Source organism: Dendropsophus ebraccatus, chromosome 7 (genome assembly GCF_027789765.1).
Source record: "Dendropsophus ebraccatus isolate aDenEbr1 chromosome 7, aDenEbr1.pat, whole genome shotgun sequence".
Lineage (NCBI taxonomy): Eukaryota > Metazoa > Chordata > Amphibia > Anura > Hylidae > Dendropsophus > Dendropsophus ebraccatus.
Window position 1 is genome coordinate 6,030,369 of NC_091460.1, and position 12,439 is coordinate 6,042,807.

General features: G+C 44.1%; 1 protein-coding gene across 2 annotated transcripts in view; it reads left to right on the top strand.

Annotated features, from left to right (window-relative positions):
- Positions 1-12,439, top strand: part of LOC138797241 (disintegrin and metalloproteinase domain-containing protein 19-like) — an 84,934-nt gene that overhangs the window by 53,514 nt on the left and 18,981 nt on the right. The gene's annotated exons all lie outside the window — the stretch shown is intronic.

A 12,439-nucleotide genomic window follows, 5' to 3' on the forward strand; every position in this document is an offset into this window, starting at 1 on the left:
TCACTGTATATACCGTGTATCATTGTTATCCTATCACTGTATATACCGTGTATCATTGTTATCCTATCATTGTATATAATGTGTATCATTGTAATCCTATCAGTGTATATACCGTGTATCATTGTTATCCTATCACTGTATATACCGTTTATCATTGTCATCCTATCACTGTATATACCGTATATCATTGTCATCCTATCACTGTATATACCGTGTATCATTGTTATCCTATCACTGTATATACCGTTTATCATTGTCATCCTATAACTGTATATACCGTATATCATTGTCATCCTATCACTGTATATACCGTATATCATTGTCATCCTATCACTGTATATACCGTGTATCATTGTCATCCTGCGGTGTATCCTACAGTGTATCCCGCGGTGTATCCTACAGTGTATCCTGCGGTGTATCATACAGTGTATCCTGCGGTGTATCACATGGTGTATCATACAGTGTATCCTGCGGTGTATCCTACAGTGTATCCTGCGGTGTATCATACAGTGTATCCTGCAGTGTATCATACAGTGTATCCTGCGGTGTATCCTACAGTGTATCCTACAGTGTATCCTGCGGTGTATCCTACAGTGTATCCTACAGTGTATCCTGCGGTGTATCCTACAGTGTATCCCGCGGTGTATCCTACAGTGTATCCTGCGGTGTATCACACAGTGTATCCTGCGGTGTATCACACGGTGTATCATACAGTGTATCCTGCGGTGTATCCTACAGTGTATCCTGCGGTGTATCATACAGTGTATCCTGCGGTGTATCATACAGTGTATCCTGCGGTGTATCATACAGTGTATCCTGCGGTGTATCCTACAGTGTATCCTGCGGTGTATCATACAGTGTATCCTGCGGTGTATCATACAGTGTATCCTGTGGTGTATCCTACAGTGTATCCTGTGGTGTATCCTACAGTGTATCCTGCGGTGTATCATACAGTGTATCCTGCGGTGTATCATACAGTGTATCCTGCGGTGTATCATACAGTGTATTCTGCCGTGTATCATACAGTGTATCCTGCGGTGTATCACATGGTGTATCATACAGTGCATCCTGCGTAGTATCATACAGTGTATCCTGCGGTGTATCCTACAGTGTATCCCGCGGTGTATCCTACAGTGTATCCTGCGGTGTATCACACAGTGTATCCTGCGGTGTATCACATGGTGTATCATACAGTGTATCCTGCGGTGTATCATACAGTGCATCCTGCGTAGTATCATACAGTGTATCCTGCGGTGTATCCTACAGTGTATCCTGCGGTGTATCATACAGTGTATCCTGCGGTGTATCATACAGTGTATCCTGCGGTGTATCATGCAGTGTATCCTGCGGTGTATCCTACAGTGTATCCTGCGGTGTATCATACAGTGTATCCTGCGGTGTATCATACAATGTATCCTGCGGTGTATCATACAGTGTATCCTGCGTTGTATCATACAGTGTATCCTGCGGTGTATCATACAGTGCATCCTGCAGTGTATCCTATGGTGTATCTTGCATTGTATCCTACAATGTATCCTGCGGTGTACCATACAGTGTATCCTGCGGTGTATCATACAGTGTATCCTGTGGTGTATCATACAGTGTATCCTGCGGTGTATCATACAGTGTATCCTGCAGTGTATCATACAGTGTACCCTGCGGTGTATCATACAGTGTATCCTGCAGTGTATCCTGCAGTGTATCAGTGTATCCTACAGTGTATCCTGCGGTGTATCATACAGTGTATCCTGTGGTGTATCATACAGTGTATCCTGCGGTGTATCATACAGTGTATCCTGCGGTGTATCATACAGTGTGTCCTGCAGTGTATCAATGTATCCTACAGTGTATCCTGCGGTGTATCATACAGTGTATCATACAGTGTATCCTGCAGTGTATACTGCGGTGTATCATACAGTGTATCCTGCGGTGTATTATACAGTGTATCCTGCGGTGTATCTGGCAGTGTATCATACAGTGTATCCTGCGGTGTATCATACAGTGTAACCTGCGGCGTATCGTACAGTGTTTCCTGCGGTGTATCACACAGTGTGACCTGCGGTGTATCATACAGTGTATCCTGCGGTGTATCCTGCGTTGTATCATGCAGTGTATCCTGCAGTGTATCCTGCGGTGTATCCTGCAGTGTGTCCTGCGGTGTATCCTGCAGTGTATCCAGCGGTGTATCCTGCGGTGTATCATACAGTGTATCCTGCGGTGTATCATACAGTGTATCCTGCGGTGTATCCTACAGTGTATCCTGCGGTGTATCATACAGTGTATCCTGCGGTGTATCATACAGTGTATCCTGCTGTGTATCCTACTGCGGTGTATCATACCGTGTATCCTGCGGTGTATCATACAGTGTATCCTGCGGTGTATCATACAGTGTATCCTGCGGTATATCATACAGTGTATCCTGCGGTGTATCATACAGTGTATCCTGCGGTGTATCCTGCGTTGTATCATGCAGTGTATCCTGCGCTAAAAATTACACCACACAAAGCTAAATTTTAAATGTAACAATTTTTATTGACATGATTTAAAATCACATAAAAAATCTTTTTAGTGCAAAAGGGAATCCAGTAATAGATGATAACCAGAACACCTCGGTCTTACAAAATCCTATTATATACCACTATGTCATGTAAGCGTCTAAATCAATACACAAATGACCATGCAGTGTATCCACACAGCCTCGGATAGCTATACACAATATCAGCCCAATACCGCAAATACCTAAAGTAATTTAATGAGACGCTTACCCATCGTGGTGTCTGGCATCAGTAACCCCGACACACGTTTCGCGTACAGGTCGTTTTATCAAGGGGGGTGTATCATACAGTGTATCCTGCAGTGTATCATACAGTGTATCCTGCGGTGTATCATACAGTGTATCCTGCGGTGTATCATACAGTGTATCCTGCGGTGTATCATACAGTGTATCCTGCGGTGTATCGTACAGTGTATCCTGCGGTGTATCATACAGTGTATCCTGCGGTGTATCATACAGTGTATCCTGTGGTGTATCATACAGTGTATCATACAGTGTATCCTGCAGTGTATCATACAGTGTATCCTGCGGTGTATCATACAGTGTATCCTGCGGCCTATCATACAGTGTATCCTGCGGTGTATGCTGCGGTGTATCATACAGTGTATCCTGCAGTGTATCATACAGTGTATCCTGCGGTGTATCATACAGTGTATCCTGCGGTGTATCATACAGTGTATCCTGCGGTGTATCATACAGTGTATCATACAGTGTATCTTGCGGTGTATCATACAGTGTATCCTGCGTTGTATCATACAGTGTATCATACAGTGTATCCTGCGGTGTATCATACAGTGTATCCTGCGGTGTATCATACAGTGTATCCTGCAATGTATTCTATAGTGTATCCTGCGGTGTATCATACAGTGTATCCTGCGGTGTATCATACAGTGTATCCTGCGGTGTATCATACAGTATATCCTTCGGTGTATCCTGCTGTTTGTCATACAGTGTATCCTGCGGTGTATCCTACAGTGTATACTGCTGTGTATCATACAGTGTATCCTGCGGTGTATCATACAGTGTATCCTGCGGTGTATCCTACTGCTGTGTATCATACAGTGTATCCTGCGGTGTATCATACAGTGTATCCTGCGGTGTATCCTACTGCGGTGAATCATACAGTGTGTCCTGCGGTGTATCATACAGTGTATCCTGCGGTGTATCATACAGTGCATCCTGCGGTGTATCCTGCGGTGTATCATACAGTGTATCCTGTGGAGTATCATACAGTGTATCCTGTGATGTATCCTGCGGTGTATCATGCAGTGTATCCTGCGCTAAAAATTACACCACACAAAGCTAAATTTCAAATGTAACTATTTTTATTGACATGATTTAAAATCACATAAAAAATCTTTTTAGTGCAAAAGGGAATCCAGTAATAGATGATAACCAGAACACCTCGGTCTTACAAAATCCTATTATATACCACTATGTCATGTAAGCGTCTAAATCAATACACAAATGACCATGCAGTGTATCCACACAGCCTCGGATAGCTATACACAATATCAGCCCAATACCGCAAATACCTAAAGTAATTTAATGAGACGCTTACCCATCGTGGTGTCTGGCATCAGTAACCCCGACACACGTTTCGCGTACAGGTCGTTTTATCAAGGGGGGTGTATCATACAGTGCATCATACAGTGTATCCTGCAGTGTATCATACAGTGTATTCTGCGGTGTATCATACAGTGTATCATACATTGTATCCTGCGGTGTATCATACAGTGTATCCTGCGTTGTATCATACAGTGTATCATACAGTGTATCCTGCGGTGTATCATACAGTGTATCCTGCGGTGTGTCATACAGTATATCCTTCGGTGTATCCTGCTGTGTGTCATACAGTGTATCCTGCGGCGTATCATACTGTGTATCCTGCGTTGTATCATACAGTGTATCCTGCGTTGTATCATACAGTGTATCCTGCGGTGTATCATACAGTTTATCCTGCGGTGTATCATACAGTGTATCCTGCGGTGTATCATACAGTGTATCCTGCGGTGTATCATACAGTGTATCCTGCGTTGTATCATACAGTGTATCCTGCGGTGTATCATACAGTGTATCCTGCGGTGTATCATACAGTGTATCCTGCGGTGTATCATACAGTGTATCCTGCAGTGTATCATACAGTGTATCCTGCGGTGTATCATACAGTGTATCCTGCGGTGTATCATACAGTGTATCATACATTGTATTCTGCGTTGTATCATACAGTGTATCCTGCGCTTTATCATACAGTGTATCATACAGTGTATCCTGCGGTGTATCATACAGTGTATCCTGCGGTGTATCATACAGTGTATCCTGCGCTGTATCATACAGTGTATCATACAGTGTATCCTGCGGTGTATCAGACAGTATATCCTTCGGTGTATCCTGCTGTGTGTCATACAGTGTATCCTGCGGTGTATCCTACAGTGTATCCTGCTGTGTATCATACAGTGTATCCTGTGGTGTATCATACAGTGTATCCTGCGGTGTATCATACAGTGTATCCTGCGGTCTATCATACAGTGTATCCTGCGGTGTATCCTGCGGTGTTTCATACAGTGTATCCTGCGTTGTATCATTCAGTGTATCCTGCGGTGTATCATACAGTGTATCCTGCGGTGTATCATACAGTGTATCCTGCGGTGTATCATTTAGTGTATCCTGCGGTGTATCATACAGTGTATCCTGCGGTGTATCCTACAGTGTATCCTGCTGTGTATCATACAGTGTATCCTGTGGTGTATCATACAGTGTATCCTGCGGTGAATCATACAGTGTATCCTGCGGCCTATCATACAGTGTATCCTGCGGTGTATCCTGCGGTGTTTCATACAGTGTATCCTGCGTTGTATCATTCAGTGTATCCTGCGGTGTATCATACAGTGTATCCTGCGGTGTATCATACAGTGTATCCTGCGGTGTATCATTTAGTGTATCCTGCGGTGTATCATACAGTGTATTCTGCCTTGTATCATACAGTGTATCCTGCGGTGTATCATACAGTATATGATACGGTGTATCCTGCTGTGTGTCATACAGTGTATCCTGCGGTGTATTCTACAGTGTATCCTGCTGTGTATCATACAGTGTATCCTGTGGTGTATCATACAGTGTATCCTGCGGTGTATCATACAGTGTATCCTGCGGCCTATCATACAGTGTATCCTGCGGTGTATCTTGCCGTGTTTCATACAGTGTATCCTGCGTTGTATCATACAGTGTATCCTGCGGTGTATCATACAGTGTATCCTGCGGTGTATCATACAGTGTATCCTGCGGTGTATCATACAGTGTATCCTGCGGTGTGTCATACAGTGTATCCTGCAGTGTATCCTGCGGTGTATCATACAGTGTATCCTGCGGTATATCATACAGTGTATCCTGCGTTGTATCATACAGTGTATCCTGCGGTGTATCATACAGTTTATCCTGCGGTGTATCATACAGTGTATCCTGCGGTGTATCATACAGTGTATCCTGCGTTGTATCATACAGTGTATCATACAGTGTTTCCTGCGGTGTATCATACAGTGTATCCTGCGGTGTATCATACAGTGTATCCTGCGGTGTATCATACAGTGTATCCTGCAGTGTATCATACAGTGTATCCTGCGGTGTATCATACAGTGTATCCTGCGGTGTATCATACAGTGTATCCTGCGCTGTATCATACAGTGTATCATACAGTGTATCCTGCGGTGTATCATACAGTGTATCCTGCGGCCTATCATACAGTGTATCCTGCGGTGTATCCTGCGGTGTTTCATACAGTGTATCCTGCGTTGTATCATTCAGTGTATCCTGCGGTGTATCATACAGTGTATCCTGCGGTGTATCATACAGTGTATCCTGCGGTGTATCATTTAGTGTATCCTGCGGTGTATCATACAGTGTATTCTGCCTTGTATCATACAGTGTATCCTGCGGTGTATCATACAGTGTATCCTTCGGTGTATCCTGCTGTGTGTCATACAGTGTATCCTGTGGTGTATCCTACAGTGTATCCTGCTGTGTATCATACAGTGTATCCTGTGGTGTATCATACAGTGTATCCTGCGGTGTATCATACAGTGTATCCTGCGGCCTATCATACAGTGTATCCTGCGGTGTATCTTGCCGTGTTTCATACAGTGTATCCTGCGTTGTATCATACAGTGTATCCTGCGGTGTATCATACAGTGTATCCTGCGGTGTATCATACAGTGTATCCTGCGGTGTATCATACAGTGTATCCTGCGGTGTGTCATACAGTGTATCCTGCGGTGTATCCTGCGGTGTATCATACAGTGTATCCTGCGGTCTATCATACAGTGTATCCTGCGGTGTATCATTTATTGTATCCTGCGGTGTATCATACAGTGTATCCTGTGGTGTATCATACAGTGTATCCTGCGGTGTATCATACAGTGTATCCTCCGTTGTATCATACAGTGTATCCTGCGGTGTATCATACAGTGTATCCTGCGGTGTATCATACAGTGTATCCTCCGTTGTATCATACAGTGTATCCTGCGGTGTATCATACAGTGTATCCTGCGGTGTATCATACAGTGTATCCTGCGGTGTATCCTGCGGTGTATCATACAGTGTATCCTCCGTTGTATCATACAGTGTATCCTGCGGTGTATCATACAGTGTATCCTGCGGTGTGTCATACAGTGTATCCTGCGGTGTGTATCCTGCGGTGTGTCATACAGTGTATCAGTGTATCCTACAGTGTATCCTGCTGTGTGTCATACAGTGTATCCTGCGGTGTATCCTACAGTGTATCCTGCTGTGTATCATACAGTGTATCCTGTGGTGTATCATACAGTGTATCCTGCGGTGTATCATACAGTGTATCCTGCGGTGTATCATACAGTGTATGCTGCGGTGTATCATACAGTGTATCCTACAGTGTATCATACAGTGTATCCTGCAGTGTATCATACAGTGTATCCTGCAGTGTATTATACAGTGTATCCTGCAGTGTATCATACAGTGTATCCTGCAGTGTATCATACAGTGTATCCTGCAGTGTATCATACAGTGTATCCTGCGGTGTATCATACAGTGTATCCTGCGGTGTATCATACAGTGTATCATTTATTGTATCCTGCGGTGTATCATACAGTGTATCCTGCGGTGTATCATACAGTGTATCCTGCGGTGTATCATACCGTGTATCCTGCGGTGTATCAGACAGTGTATCCTGCGGTGTATCATACAGTGTATCCTGCGGTGTATCATACAGTGTATCCTGCGGTGTATCATACAGTGTATCCTGCGGTGTATCATACAGTATATCCTTCGGTGTATCCTGCTGTGTGTCATACAGTGTATCCTGCGGTGTATCCTACAGTGTATCCTGCTGTGTATCATACAGTGTATCCTGTGGTGTATCATACAGTGTATCCTGCGGTGTATCATACAGTGTATCCTGCGGTGTATCATACAGTGTATCCTGCGGTGTATCATACAGTGTATCCTGCGGTGTATCATTTATTGTATCCTGCGGTGTATCATACAGTGTATCCTGCGGTGTATCATACAGTGTATCCTGCGGTGTATCATACAGTGTATCCTGCGGTGTATCATACAGTGTATCCTGCGGTGTATCCCGCGGTGTATCATACAGTGTATCCTCCGTTGTATCATACAGTGTATCCTGCGGTGTATCATACAGTGTATCCTGCGGTGTATCCTGCGTTGTATCATACAGTGTATCCTGCGGTGTATCATACAGTGTATCCTGCGGTGTATCCTGCAGTGTATTATACAGTGTATCCTGCGGTGTGTCATACAGTGTATCCTGCAGTGTATCATACAGTGTATCCTGCGGCATATCCGGCGGTATATCATACAGTGTATCCTGCGGTATATCATACAGTGTATCCTGCGGTATATCATACAGTGCATCCTGCGGCGTATCCTGTGGTATATCATACAGTGTATCCTGCGGTGTATCCGCCGGTATATCATACAGTGTATCCTGCGGTATATCATACAGTGTATCCTGCGGTATATCATACAGTGTATCCTGCGGCCTATCCGGTGGTATATCATACAGTGTATCCTGTGGTGTATCCGGCGGTATATCATACAGTGTATCCTGCGGTGTATCATACAGTGTATCCTGCGGTGTATCATACAGTGTATCTTGTGGTGTATCCTGCAGTGTATCATACAGTGTATCCTGCGGTGTATCCTGCGGTGTATCATACAGTGTATCCTGCCGTGTATCATACAGTGTATCCTGCGATGTATCATACAGTGTATCCTGCGATGTATCATACAGTGTATCCTGCGGTGTATCATACAGTGTATCCTGCGGTGTATCATACAGTGTATCCTGCAGTGTATCATACAGTGTATCCTGCGGTGTATCATACAGTGTATCCTGCCGTGTATCATACAGTGTATCCTGCGATGTATCATACAGTGTATCCTGCAGTGTATCATACAGTGTATCCTGCGGCGTATCCGGCGGTATATCATACAGTGTATCCTGCGGTGTATCATACAGTGTATCCTGCGGTGTTTCCGGCGGTATATCATACAGTGTATCCTGCCTTGTATCATACAGTGTATCCTGCGGTGTATCATACAGTGTATCCTGCGGTGTGTCATACAGTGTATCCTGCAGTGTATCATACAGTGTATCCTGCGGTGTATCATACAGTGTATCCTGCCGTGTATCATACAGTGTATCCTGCGGTGTATCATACAGTGTATCCTGCAGTGTATCATACAGTGTATCCTGCGGCGTATCCGGCGGTATATCATACAGTGTATCCTGCGGTGTATCATACAGTGTATCCTGCGGTGTTTCCGGCGGTATATCATACAGTGTATCCTGCCGTGTATCATACAGTGTATCCTGCGGTGTATCATACAGTGTATCCTGCGGTGTATCATACAGTGTATCCTGCGGTGTGTCATACAGTGTATCCTGCAGTGTATCATACAGTGTATCCTGCGGTGTATCATACAGTGTATCCTGCCGTGTATCATACAGTGTATCCTGCGATGTATCATACAGTGTATCCTGCAGTGTATCATACAGTGTATCCTGCGGCGTATCCGGCGGTATATCATACAGTGTATCCTGCGGTGTATCATACAGTGTATCCTGCGGTGTTTCCGGCGGTATATCATACAGTGTATCCTGCCGTGTATCATACAGTGTATCCTGCGGTGTATCATACAGTGTATCCTGCGGTGTGTCATACAGTGTATCCTGCAGTGTATCATACAGTGTATCCTGCGGCGTGTCCGGTGGTATATCATACAGTGTATCCTGCGGTGTATTTGGCAAGAACTTGAGAATGAGAACAGGACAAGGAAAAAAAGTGCCAGTAATCTGTGGAGTCACAGTGGATGTCTCTGACCCAGATAGAAGTTGATGACTCCATAGTGCGGATATGAAGTCCTGCCCCCCCTCCCCCCACTTAGTCTTCTCTGGGACCCCCCCTCTTCTCTGCTCCCCATCTCCCCTCTCTCCAGGACCCCCCTCTGTCGAGGACACCCCTCCCCCCCTCTCCAGGACCCCCCTCTCTGGACCCCTTCTTCTCCAGGACCCCCTCCCACATCTGCACTGAGTTACTGCCGCCCTGTCCTGACACGACTGTAATGGATCCGTCTCCTCCTCTGTATCAACTCTGCTCACTTGGACGGAGATCCAGACAGGACGTGTTCTGGGTGAGGAAGTAACAGTGAGAGGAGCGGAGAGACAGCGAGCACTCTAAAGAGACAGCATGAGTGTAACATTTATACTGTATTCCCCCCACATCACTTATACTGTATACCCCCATCACTTATACTGTATACCCCGTATCACTTATACTGTATACCCCCATCACTTATACTGTATACCCGGCATCACTTATACTGTATACCCCCCATCACTTATACTGTATACCCCGCATCACTTATACTGTATACCCCCATCACTAATACTGTATACCCCATCACTTATACTGTATACCCCCATCACTTATACTGTATACCCTGCATCAATTATACTGTATACCCCATCACTTATACTGTATACCACCCATCACTTATACTGTATACCCCCATTACTTATACTGTATACCTCCCATCACTTATACTGTATACCCCGCATCACTAATACTGTATACCCCACATTACTTATACTGTATACCCCGCATCACTTATACTGTATACCCCCATCACTTATACTGTATACCCCGCATCACTTATACTGTATACCCCCATTACTTATACTGTATACCCCGCATCACTTATACTGTATACCCCCATCACTTATACTGTATACCCCATCACTTATACTGTATACCACCCATCACTTATACTGTATACCACCCATCACTTATACTGTATACTCCACATTACTTATACTGTATATCCCCCTTCACTTATACTGTATACCCCGCATCACTTATACTGTATACCCCCATCACTTATACTGTATACCCCCATCACTTATACTGTATACCCCCATTACTTATACTGTATACCTCCCATCACTTATACTGTATACCTCCCATCACTTATACTGTATACCTCCCATCACTTATACTGTATACCTTCCATCACTTATACTGTATACCCCCATCACTTATACTGTATACCCCATCACTTATACTGTATACCACCCATCACTTATACTGTATACCCCATCACTAATACTGTATACTCCACATTACTTATACTGTATACCCCGCATCACTTATACTGTATACCCCGCATCACTTATACTGTATACCCCCATCACTTATATTGTATACCCCGCATCACTTATACTGTATACCCCATCACTTATACTGTATACCCCATCACTTATACTGTATACCCCCATCACTATACTGTATACCCCCCATCACTTATACTGTATACCCCCATCACTTATACTGTATACCTCCCATCACTTATACTGTATACCCCCATCACTTATACTGTATACCCCCATCACTTATACTGTATACCCCTATAACTTATACTGTATACCCCCCATCACTTATACTGTATACCCCGCATCACTTATACTGTATACCCCCATCACTTATACTGTATACCCCCATCACTTATACTGTATACCTCCCATCACTTATACTGTATACCCCCCATCACTATACTGTATACCCCATCACTTATACTGTATAGCCCCCATCACTTATACTGTATACCCCACATTACTTTTACTGTATACCCACCATCACTTATACTGTATACCCCCATTACTTATACTGTATACCTCCCATCACTTATACTGTATACCCACCATCACTTATACTGTATACCCCCATTACTTATACTGTATACCTCCCATCACTTATGCTGTATAACTCCCATCACTTATACTGTATACCACCCATCACTTATACTGTATACCCCATCACTTATACTGTATACCACCCATCACTTATACTGTATACCCCACATTACTTATACTGTATACCCCATCACTTATACTGTACACCCCCATCACTTATATTGTATACCTCCCATCACTTATACTGTATACCCCCATCACTTATACTATATACCCCCATCACTTATACTGTATACCCCCCATCACTTATACTGTATACCCCCATCACTTATATTGTATACCCCCCATCACTTATACTGTATACCCCATCACTTATACTGTATACGCCCCATCATTTATACTGTATACGCCCCATCACTTATACTGTATACCCCGCATCACTTATACTGTATACCCCGCATTACTTATACTGTATACCCCTATAACTTATACTGTATACGCCCCATCACTTATACTGTATACCCCCATCACTTATACTGTATACCCCTATAACTTATACTGTATACCCCCATCACTTATACTGTATACCCCCATCACTTATACTGTATACTTCCCATCACTTATACTGTATACCCCGCATC